Source organism: Mchenga conophoros, linkage group LG19 (assembly GCF_057382185.1).
Source record: "Mchenga conophoros isolate Kocher_MC1m ecotype Shallow Benthic linkage group LG19, M_conophoros_male_GT1.1, whole genome shotgun sequence".
In the NCBI taxonomy this organism is placed as follows: domain Eukaryota; kingdom Metazoa; phylum Chordata; class Actinopteri; order Cichliformes; family Cichlidae; genus Mchenga; species Mchenga conophoros.
Window position 1 is genome coordinate 1093239 of NC_140544.1, and position 10946 is coordinate 1104184.

The 10946-nt window shown below is 41.0% G+C and overlaps 1 pseudogene across 1 annotated transcript in view; it reads right to left on the bottom strand.

Moving 5' to 3' along the window:
- Positions 1–9969, bottom strand: part of LOC146551414 (neurexin-3a pseudogene) — a 41075-nt pseudogene extending 31106 nt beyond the window's left edge. The window contains exon 1 of the transcript XR_014890057.1: positions 9670–9969. The product of XR_014890057.1 is annotated as a neurexin-3a pseudogene (transcript). The remainder of the gene's footprint in view (positions 1–9669) is intronic.
- Between the last annotated feature and the right edge of the window lie 977 nt (positions 9970–10946).

The following is a 10946-nucleotide window of genomic DNA, read 5'->3' on the forward strand; positions in this document are numbered from 1 at the left end:
TAAAAAGAAGCACAGAAAAAACACAAGCAGGCACGGATCCACTAGCTAAATACTATTTTATTTAATAAAATCTCAGTTTATATATTTTTTAATACAGACAAGTTGTACACTCGGTCTTTTATATTCCAAAAAATTATATTTATGCTTTCTGTATGAACTGTCAAGTCCTTCCACAGTACTATCCAAACATCTTGAGACACCTCTCGTTGCTTTACTTATTTCTTGATTTATTCACGTCCAAGGACAAAGAACAACGAGCTTACAGTGAGCCTGAGGTTCAATAGTTTTTCATCATAGCTGCTTTTCACTCATTTTCAATCCGGTCCATTTTCAGAGCTGTTTGCTTTTGTTTTTAGTTAAGCTTCCCAACACTAACCTATGAAGCACTCAAGCATCAAAAAGCACCAAACTCAAGAGAGGACAGCATAGAAAAGAACTCATTTTAAACTACATCGTCTTTAGTCTAATCTATAAAAAACAAATAACAAACACAACACAAAGATAAGCATCGAATGGTCTTTTTGCACCAATAACTTGACATATCTCAGAACACATCTGACCTTTAAGAATTGAAGGAAACTGGACACCTGGAGGACAAAAGAAGAAGTGTCAGGCCTAAAAAACTACACACAGCAGATAATATCTGAAAACCATGTCTTTAAGAAACAGCGAAACATTTAAAGACACAGAGGCTAAGACTTGCTCCTGGACCCTCAGTTCATCCGGCTTGTGTTCACTGGAGCGCCGTTAGAAAGGTCTCACGTAGCTGTCATGGAGCCGATCTTAAGGAAGAAAAAAAGTGATCTATGCCAAATTACACAAGCACTCGTCTACAAACATCTGTGGCAACTGGACTTACAGTATGATGAACACAAGTATTGAAATTTGTAGGTGAAACTGTCAGAAAAGCAGCACAAAAGTGAGTGTGTACAGCAATGTGTAAGCCCCGGTGGAGGCTCTGTTATGGTTCGGGGCTTCATTTCAGCCAGTGCTGCAGAGGAAGTGTTCAAAATTGGTGGAGTTATATTTTCTACACCACACTGCTAAAAATAAAAAATAATAAAGGAACACTTGGGGAAAAACTGGCTATCTGTACTGATATGGACTGGGTAGCAACTAAAAGATGCCACATCAGGGCAGGGATGGAAATGAAAAGTGGAAAAGAAACACAGGAGGCTAGTCTGAAATGTCATTGCAGCAACTCAAAATAGTACCCAGTAATTTGTATGGTCCTCATGTGCTTTTATGCATGCCTGACAACATTGAGCAGGATGGTGTCCTGGGGAACTCCTCCCAGATCTGGACCAGGGCTTTACTGAGCTCCTGGACAGTCTGAGATGCAACCTGGCAGGGCCAGATGGACCGAAACATAATGAACCAGAGATGTTTTTTGGCTTCAGGTCAGGCAATGGAGTCCTTGATCCTCTAGGAAGTCCACATGAGACCAGCCACTGCATAAAGAAGAACCCCGACAATGTGTCAAGTCTGACGATCTGTCTATCATCCCGATACCGATCAGGTGCCTCTGTGTAACCTGAAGAGGTCTGAGCGTCCCTCTATGGTTATATCGCTCAGACCATCATATGGCCACCAAACCGGTCATGCTAAAAAAAGTTACAGGCAGCACAACCTTCTTTCTCCGTGTCTGTCACATGTGCTTAAGGTGAACCTGTGGTAGACCTGCTGATTCTGATATATATGGCACTGATATATACGGCTCTACCGATCTTAATCCTGTTGTAAGAGGCCCCCGCCTGTAAAACCATTCTTGTTTTGTGGCTGTCTCTTTGTTGCTCCTCTGTTGTCTCATTAACACCAAGGCACCTCAAAGTGATTAGCAACACCTGTTACCTGCAGTGCATCTGGAAAGTATTCACATTTTGTCCCGTCACAGCCTTATTCCAAAGTGGATTCAATTTGTTTTCACCTCATAATTCTTTGCATTATAGCCCTTAATGAGAAGATGAAAAAACAGCTTAAATTCCTGTAAATGTATTAAAAATAAAGAACAAAAATGTAACACGTACATAAGTATTCACAGCTTTTGCTAAATATTATGTTGAACCACCTCTGACAGCAATTCCAGCCTTCATGAGTGTGATGCTAGAAGCTTGGGAAGTTTGTCCCACTCATCTTTGCAGAAGCTCGATTGCTCCACCAGGTTGCATGGTGAGCACCGGTGCACAGCCATTTTCATATCTCTCCAGAGATGTTCAATCAGGTTCAAGTCTGGGCTCTGGTCTTGCATCTTAAGGACATTAACAGAGTGGTTAACATTAAGGATGTCTCTGTAAATTCCTGCATTCATCTTTCTCTTGACCCTGACTAGTCTCACAGTTCCTGCTGGGCCTAAACTTCTACTACTCACCTGGGTTTTTTGAGGAGGTTTCACCCTAGTAGGGAAACAGCAATAGTAGGATAGAGAATTTTGTTTCTCGTGGTCTGGGAGTCCTTTGTCAATTTCAAGACCCTGCTTCTTACTTTCATCCTCCACTTCCAATTCTGAGTGTCAGGACAGAGACTGAATATTTATGTACATTTTTATTCCTTTTAATTTTTAATACATTTGCAAGAATTTCATTCAAACATTTTTCACTTTGTAATTATGGGTCATTGTGTGTAGAATTTAAGGTGAAAATGAATTGAATCCATTTTGGAATACTTTCTGGATGCACTGTAACTGATCGGAGCAAGATCACAGAAGTTTAGTTGACTTAATGCTACACTCTGAATAAACAGGGTTCCTTTAACTGTTTGGATCAGTGAAATTTCCCTAAAATTTACTAAATACTAAAATGTGTAAAAAAAAATTTTAAAAAAAATTGGTGCCTTACTAAAGTAATCTGAGTAGTTTTTGTGCACATAATGAATCAGACGAGGAAATGTATACAGCTGTACATTTAATTCACCAGCAGGTCATGTCCCACTGTGATCTACAGCAACCAGTTTTTCTCACCATCGCAGTAAAATAAATCTTTCTAGAATTCAAAGTTTCCCGACATATTCCGACATGGAGCCATGAAATTGTGAACACGGGTAAGGGCGGATAAATTACAGCGAAATTATAAAATCAAAGAACGCAGGCCAACCTGAGCGTGGAGGAGGCATGTAAACATAATAATAATCCATATCTCCACTGCAACAAGTACGTCCTCCACTCCTGAGTGATAACTGAAAACAATATCTTTGAATGATCAACATGAAGTTCGACTTTTTCTGTTCTGTTCATGCGCACTGCTCCCTGTTATATAATAATCAGGGTAATATTTAGCAGGCATTGTTACAGGCCTGCACCGAAAAGTCATTAATATTAGAAATTAATATTAGTGTTGGAACTGGCAATGTTTCCAATACATATTCTGTCGTGCATACAATGTTTCTAATATATATTTGTGTACAATATTACTACGTAGAATTATTACTGCTGCATTTTCTCTCTCAGCGTGTGTGTGTGTGTGTGTGTGTGTGTGTGTGTGTGTGTGTGTGTGTGTGTGTGTGTGTGTGTGTGTGTAAAACCCCATTATAAATAAGACATAACTAAAATTAAGCTCTTTTTTTTCATGCACAGCATTAGGATCAGTTAAACTTCATAGTTGATCATGATGAAGGACTTTGATACATTTTCACATGACAACTTTACGTTTAAAGACTTTTAATTTGGTGTCACAAACTGACAAAAATTATACAAAAATGTTACCTTCATGACTTTGATCTAAAACAGTCTTCTAACATAAATGTAATAGTGACACTTACAGCAATGATGTGGGTTTTTTATTTGAACACACAGTACTGATGTATTTTGTTGTTGTATGTGATAATTATTATTAAATGTATGAAGATCGGCCGACCAGAGTATTTCACAAAGCTTCTTCTGTACACGGTCTACAATAAGAATAAATCATCTTTTTAAAAATGAAACCGTAGATCAGCCCTTTGAATATTTACACTCTCGGTGAGTTTATTGAAACACCACCCGAATCCTTTGCTGTGTCTCGGGGTGGGAGCTCTGGCGAGATGTCATGTGACAACTGTTTGGGTGAAAAATCTTCACCACTCATTTTTCAGCTCTTTTGAAATGTGGGCTCGTTATACTGTGGATCATGATTAATTATGAAGTCTTAACCAGATGTCACTGCAAATTGTTTTCTGGGCTAAACTGTGTCAACTACTCATACAGCCTCAGTATGTGCCCAGTGGTACGAGTTATGCAAACCATTTGCACAGGAATGCTCACCTCTGTGAACACACCAGTATAAACATGCAGTGCAGTCGTGTTAATATCGCTGGACACTTTTCAAGTATAAACTGAGAAGTGAAATCAAGAAATATTTTAATATATTGTTTTACACGGACACACATAACATTTTGTTTTATGTTGTTGATCATTACTTGGTTGTTTGCTTGGGTTACCATGGTAATACAACTTGATGTAACCCAGTAAAGTAAAGCAGCCAAAAAAGGCCAAACTGGCATTACTGACATAAATTAAGCCATTTTTGACGGAGAGAGTCTCTGCAGTGTCTGTTTAGCAGAAATAACAGAATTCAAAACGAAACCAGAGCAGAGACAGCCACGGATGTTTGCATCATCATATCACTGAACCTCCAAAACGATCCTCGTAAGACTTTTACGTGTTGTGTGATGATTGTGTCATATGACTCTATCAGCACACACAATGTCTACAGTGGGCTGGTTCTTTTAGAGCACCTTTCACTCAGACCACTTTATAGAACATGTTTCATTCACACATCTAAGTGAATGCACACAGCGTGCATTCATACTCCAACGAATCCGTCGGGATCAGTTCAGGGTTCAGTAAATTGCCCAAGGGTACTTCAGCATGCCGACTAGGGCAGCCAGGATTTAAAATACCAGCCTTTCAATTAGTACACCTGCACTATCTCACTGTGCTATGCTGAACCCCTCAATTATCAGCTGCTCCACTCTTGGAAACACTTCTCTTCTTCATTAATGCCAAAGATGATTATTAAATGTTGCATTTAGAAGCAAACTTTATCATTTCATTTACTCGGATATTAAGGATGTTAAGAATGTGCATTTTATATTACTCGAGTAGCAGCCATCATCTACAAAACATTTTGCATCACTTTAATACGCATCCCAAAAAATTAATTACATTTTTTAAAAGACCTGCAGGATGGTGAGAACATAATGTTTAGCTGATTTACTGAAAACAGGAACTTCCAGCTAGCAGCACAGGCTGCAGGTATAGTTCAAATCCTTTGAAATCTTCTATGAATGTTCAAATGAGTAAAATCTTGATTTTTAAATGTTCTGTGGTTGTAGTCGTAATTTGCATTATCAGCCCCACATGGGCATCGCAGTATTAGGCAGTAAGAAATTGAGGATGCAAGTCTGCAGTTTTGGTTTCAGGATGTGTACACTCTGCACGACGCGTGTGCACACGTGTGTGTCTTTTGTTGCTGTGTGAGAAGTGTTGGGGGTTAAAAGGCTAAACGGCATGGATCATTGTTCTCGGTAAAAGGCTCCTTTGACGAACCCCACAGGGACGAGTCCACATACACTCACTGACAAAAGGCAGCAGCACACTGAATCCTATTAAGAGCCACACGGACTGGAGTGAAGCGTGTGTGTGTGTGTGTGTGTGTGTGTGTGTGTGTGTGTGTGTGTGTGTGCAAATGCAGATGAAAGCGACCAATCGGCTGGCCTCTTGTGTTTAAATTGATGCTACTTGCCAGTAATTTTACAGCAGGTGCCCTGATCACAAGCGTAACCCGTTGCACAAAAACACACACGCATGCGGTAATGCTGTCCAGATGCAGAGACAAAATGTCCTCCATAGCTTAACGATAATATCTCAGGCTACAGATTTTTGGGACGCGCTTATCTCACTGAGAGTAAAGCCTCCAGATACGTACAGAGACACTGGCCATTTTGCCTCTCACAGCGGATTCAAAGAAGTGCCATTTTCTTTGCTGGCTTTATTGCTGCAGTGGTACAAAATCATTTGAGCAGCACATGCATGCTGACAGTGGCGAGGAGGAGGAGGAGAGACAGCAGAAGGAAAGATGAGTGGAAACAGAGATGGAGGAGGGAGGGATGTTCCACCTCATCCATTCCCACTCATGCATTTCACAAAACACCCTAACACTATTCTTCATCACACTGCAAACACATACTCCAAGTCTGTAACAGACCTTTCCTGGTACACAGAGCAGCACTGATCCACCATTTTAGGCAAATGCATTTGGGCTCAGTTCTTCTACACAGACTGGATGTGACGATGTGCTGTGATGTCCTGAAACCTCTGGACAAGCCGCTGAGATAGCGTGTATTTGTTCCTCAATAGAACGTCTCTTTGCTTCTCTGTACTCGTGTGTTTATTCCTTTGGCATGAAATGAAACATGAAATTACAGATGAGATTAAGAGATGGTCAAATGATCATTGTTCAGCTTTTTTAGACAGTAATAATGTTTTTTGATAATTCTAACAGACATGAAAATCATGCCATGAAAATCTCATATGACGACAACCTAACAATCCATCATATGTACCAAGGTACTGGCAAAATGTGCAGAATCTCTATTAGAAGTCGACTAAAATAAATCATTTCATCTTTTTAAGGTGGAAATTGTAATTTGTTTGACTGAAAACATTGTTGGGTTTTGGGGTTTTTTTGTTTGTTTGTTTGTTTGTTTATTTGTTTTTTGTTTTATATTTTTATTCATACAATTATCAAACAATTCAACGTATCAACAGAGAAACGTCGTGGAAACCAAATATATTCATTATTAAATTCTGACCCTAAAACCTTCAGCATGAAATGAGTCAACGTTCAGTCTCATTTTCTTTGCTGACCTGTTAAAAGCTTCCATATTTTATTACTGCAGATTGTTCGTTTTTAAATAAACTACAAGTTCATTAAATTAAATAACAGCAACATAAAAGAAAGCTAAGCTGAGGGACGGTGTGTGTGTGTGTTTGTGGAGCAAAGGAAGGGAGAGAGCGGGAGGGGGGTGTATTTGGCAGCGGTTGCGCGTGGGCACCGTGTTGTTATCCAGCTTCTCAGCAGGCAGGACACGCCTTCCCTGGGCTCCGTGATTTCTGCTGCAGCACCCTTCACGGCATTACATCACCCAGTCAGAGAGCACCCAGCACCCCACAAACTCCCACAGCCTCGTGCACGTGTGCTCAACGACACCACAGACGCCTATACTTTACCAACGGCAGTACACGCAACACGCGAGCGCACGCGTACAGCATACACTCCATAAGTCTAATCACGAGTGTGCACGTTCGAATAAAAAGAATAAACGACTGCACGTGCACGCGACAGCCAAAGCACGGATATACACCTCTCAGCCACACACACACCGCCACCACCCGTTTACGTAACACCAGACAGCCTAATAGCTGAGGACTTTTTTCATTTGATTGAAGGTATTTTAATCACCTTATATTTCTCATGTTATCCAAAAACTCGGTTATTGAATTGCCCATCATTAAGCCTAAAACCTTCATCAGAAATAACTTGTATTTTCAGGCTGACACATACAATTTTAAATGATCAGTTGTTCACAAAATTGAGATTTTTTATGGCCCAACTATGACACACTCACAACGAAAAAATGCAGAAAACGACCAAACTAAAGAAAAGAGCATTCTCCAGAATGCTGCGTATTATTTGACTCTCCCCGCCCAGTGGGATTAGTGGTACCTTGAGAGCCCTTGGCTTTTTACACTTGATTTGTCAGCGTAGTTAATCGGCTGCCAACCACGGGGGAAAAGGGACAGCCAAATTACCCGAATCACCCCCACCCTCCACACTACCACCACCACCCTAACCTTAAATTAGGATGAAGGAAAATTAAAGGGGTGTTTTATATTTCTGCATCAAACACGCGTCGTATTCTGAGGCGTTTTTCAGTATATATCAACCCAACACTGGATCACATGTTAATAATGAACACACATTTACAATCAGATTTAACACAACCTGCCGAGAAATATTTAAAAATAATCAAACGAAAGATTTTTTTTTCTTCCTAGAACTGTCAGCCTCGGAGAATATTAGCCATTTAAAGTGTAGGTGATGAGACATCATTGGGCCCTTTGCAGGGGAAACAGACGCATTCTCTAGGTTTGGGTTACGCCCATCCACAGAAGCGTTAAAAAATCCAGATTAGGAATTCCCCGTGCATAAAAGCACAAAAAAAATCTAATCCTATTAACTCTACAAATCCGACACATCGAAATATGCACTGCAGCGGCGAAGAAAAAAATATCTAATTGCCATCCGCCTGAACTCATTTTCACTCTTGTTCATGGGTTCGAAGTAGAGCTGATGTTAGACGGCGTCAGATCGAGGCCTTGATTGTTATTTTGCGGCAGACGGTGGATTCTTATACAAGCGCGGGGCCTTTTGTTTTTGTCCTGTGGAAAACAGTCAGATTTGATGTAAATGAGACATCCTGCATTTGCCGCAGTGTAAAAAAAATGGTGTAAAAGGGGGAAAACACTGTCCAATTAAAATGACATTTTATTTATTTATTTATTTATTTTGTTGTTGTTGTTAAATGAATTCGAGTTGATCTTATAATCGGGCCCAGTTAAAACAGGCCCCTTCAGCAAATGTGGAGTGATGCAGATGAAAAAAAGTTGTAAGCTTATTGTGCGCCATGAAAGGCAGTTTGCTGAGAGGAGCAGTCAGCAAACCTCCCTGCTGTTACTGCGGACGCCATTTGATCCACAGGGGAAAAACCAAAATCCAAAAACTCCTTTTACGGAAATGAAATTTTCCTCACATATAATCGCTATGCTCCATTTCAGCGGAGCACGTTCGTTTTCCAAGCAAATGCTAAAACTGAACCGGCTATTATTGATCTTGATAGAGTAATGTGAAGGCTTTTAAAGAATTCCGTTGAGTTGCGCTTAGCTTAAAAAAAATCAGAAAAATGGGGGATGATTGAGGAATGTGGTGGTTATTTCATGGCGAGGAAGCGTGCAGCCTGCCGCCGCGCGCTGTCCATCTCCGGAAGGTCATGAATCAAACTGCTCAAATGACACGAAATGACATGAAGCTAAATGTAAAGATTGTAGGCTGGGTTTGTGGGGCCTAAAGGGCGTCGCAGTGTGTTTGACATTCCAGCATAAAAGCTGCAGACAAGAACAATGCGCGGACACTGGACACCTGGCGTTCACCTCATCTATTATTCATCATTTTAAAAACGAGTTCTGCAGGTTTCCCTCAAAGCCCCGTTTTTCATATTCAACACGAGCATGTTTATTTGTGTATGTGTGAAATATAATGAAACGAAAATTGAGCATTTCTGTTGTAAACACCGAGAGAGCGGAGGGGGGTGTAATTCTACACCCGCCAGTCACTGTGCGTCTGTTCCATCAGACCAATTTAGAAGACAACATGGCAGAAATTCTCATTTTCAGCCCCTCAGACGCGACTTTTCCTTCAAGGAGACTCGGCACATTCGCCGTTTCGGTGCGTAAAAATTGTGAGTGAAGGGGAAACTCCCGTAAAAGTGGCTAGTCCCGTGGTACCTGTCCGTCAGGAGTGGAAACTCGATCCGCCTCTTCCCCATATTTTCCCTGGAACATGCTCCTGTCTCAGTTCAAGTCATACGTGGATAAATGATATGGACAGACTAGACTACACAGACGACGTTACTGACCTTAGTTAAACAGACAGCCAAGAGTATCCAACTGCTAAAATCCAACTCCACAGAGATCTTTTTTCCTCTTCTAGTCCAGACTTGTGTTTTTTTTTTTTAAGCAGCAGTGTTTCCGGCGCCGGTGGTGCTGATGTAGAGACGGTACAGTGACAGCTTTATCCTTCCTTACAGGTGCGACGACCACGGTGCATCATGGGCACAAAAGCCGCTGTTAGCTCGGTGCCACTTGCAGCGGCTGCAGGCGAAAGGCGCACACGCGCGCGCCACCCAGGTCCGCCCTCTCCTCAGCACCAGTACACGCCATTTAAAGGCATACTGGTTAATAACGGCCCGCTCTTTCGCACTCACACACCTCTAAATATGGTCTTTTGCGCTTTAGGCTGGTAATAGGCTTTGTCAGGAGGTGTGGTGCTTCACTTTATCACCGTGGGTCAGCAGCATACCAGATCTTTCGGGCTTCACATGTGGAGAAGAGCATGATGTAAGGTGTAGCTGCACTCAGCCATTGATTTGTGCTGTGTTTACAGTGTAATCGATATTACTGATAACCTGACTGATTATGCATTACATTGTTTTTGTTTTAACCATAATTGAAGAATATGTGACAAAAAAAGTTTTCTTTAAATTACCTTTTTTTAATAACTCCCTTTATTGTGGCCTTTCTCTGTAGCTGAGATAAGAAGATCTTCACTAAAGAGAAGCTTTATTAGAGGAGGAGCCTGTCAGCAGCAGGCTAACAGTGCTGCTATCCAAGGTGCTGAAATGCCCGCGGACACCTCATAAAATGTTTCACCTTTATTATCTTTTGCAGTGCTCACTGAGGGAAATTAATTCATCACCTGTATAATAACATGCTTCAGATTATTGGGTAGTACATATATTTGGTGAGAGAAAACACACGTTTAACAAAATGTGTGTTCCTGTTAAGACTCATGAAGGACATCCAACACTGTCAGTGCAGCAAACAGACCCACTGTTTATAATTTACTTTCTTCATCTTACTACAAGGATAAAATGACTTTGACATTATCAGAAATAAAAAGCAAACCATCCAAAAATGAGTTGAACAGCAAGTTCTAATCATTTCAACTGTGGGAAGACCTGCCCGCAAAAGCCTTATTGTTAGATGAATAGATTTGAATAAACAGAGGTAGGCATGACATGGACAATCTCCCTGTGTAACCGCCTCCACACACACACACACACACACACACACACACACACACACACACACACACACACACACACACACACACACAGTCAAGCACCTGCTTTCC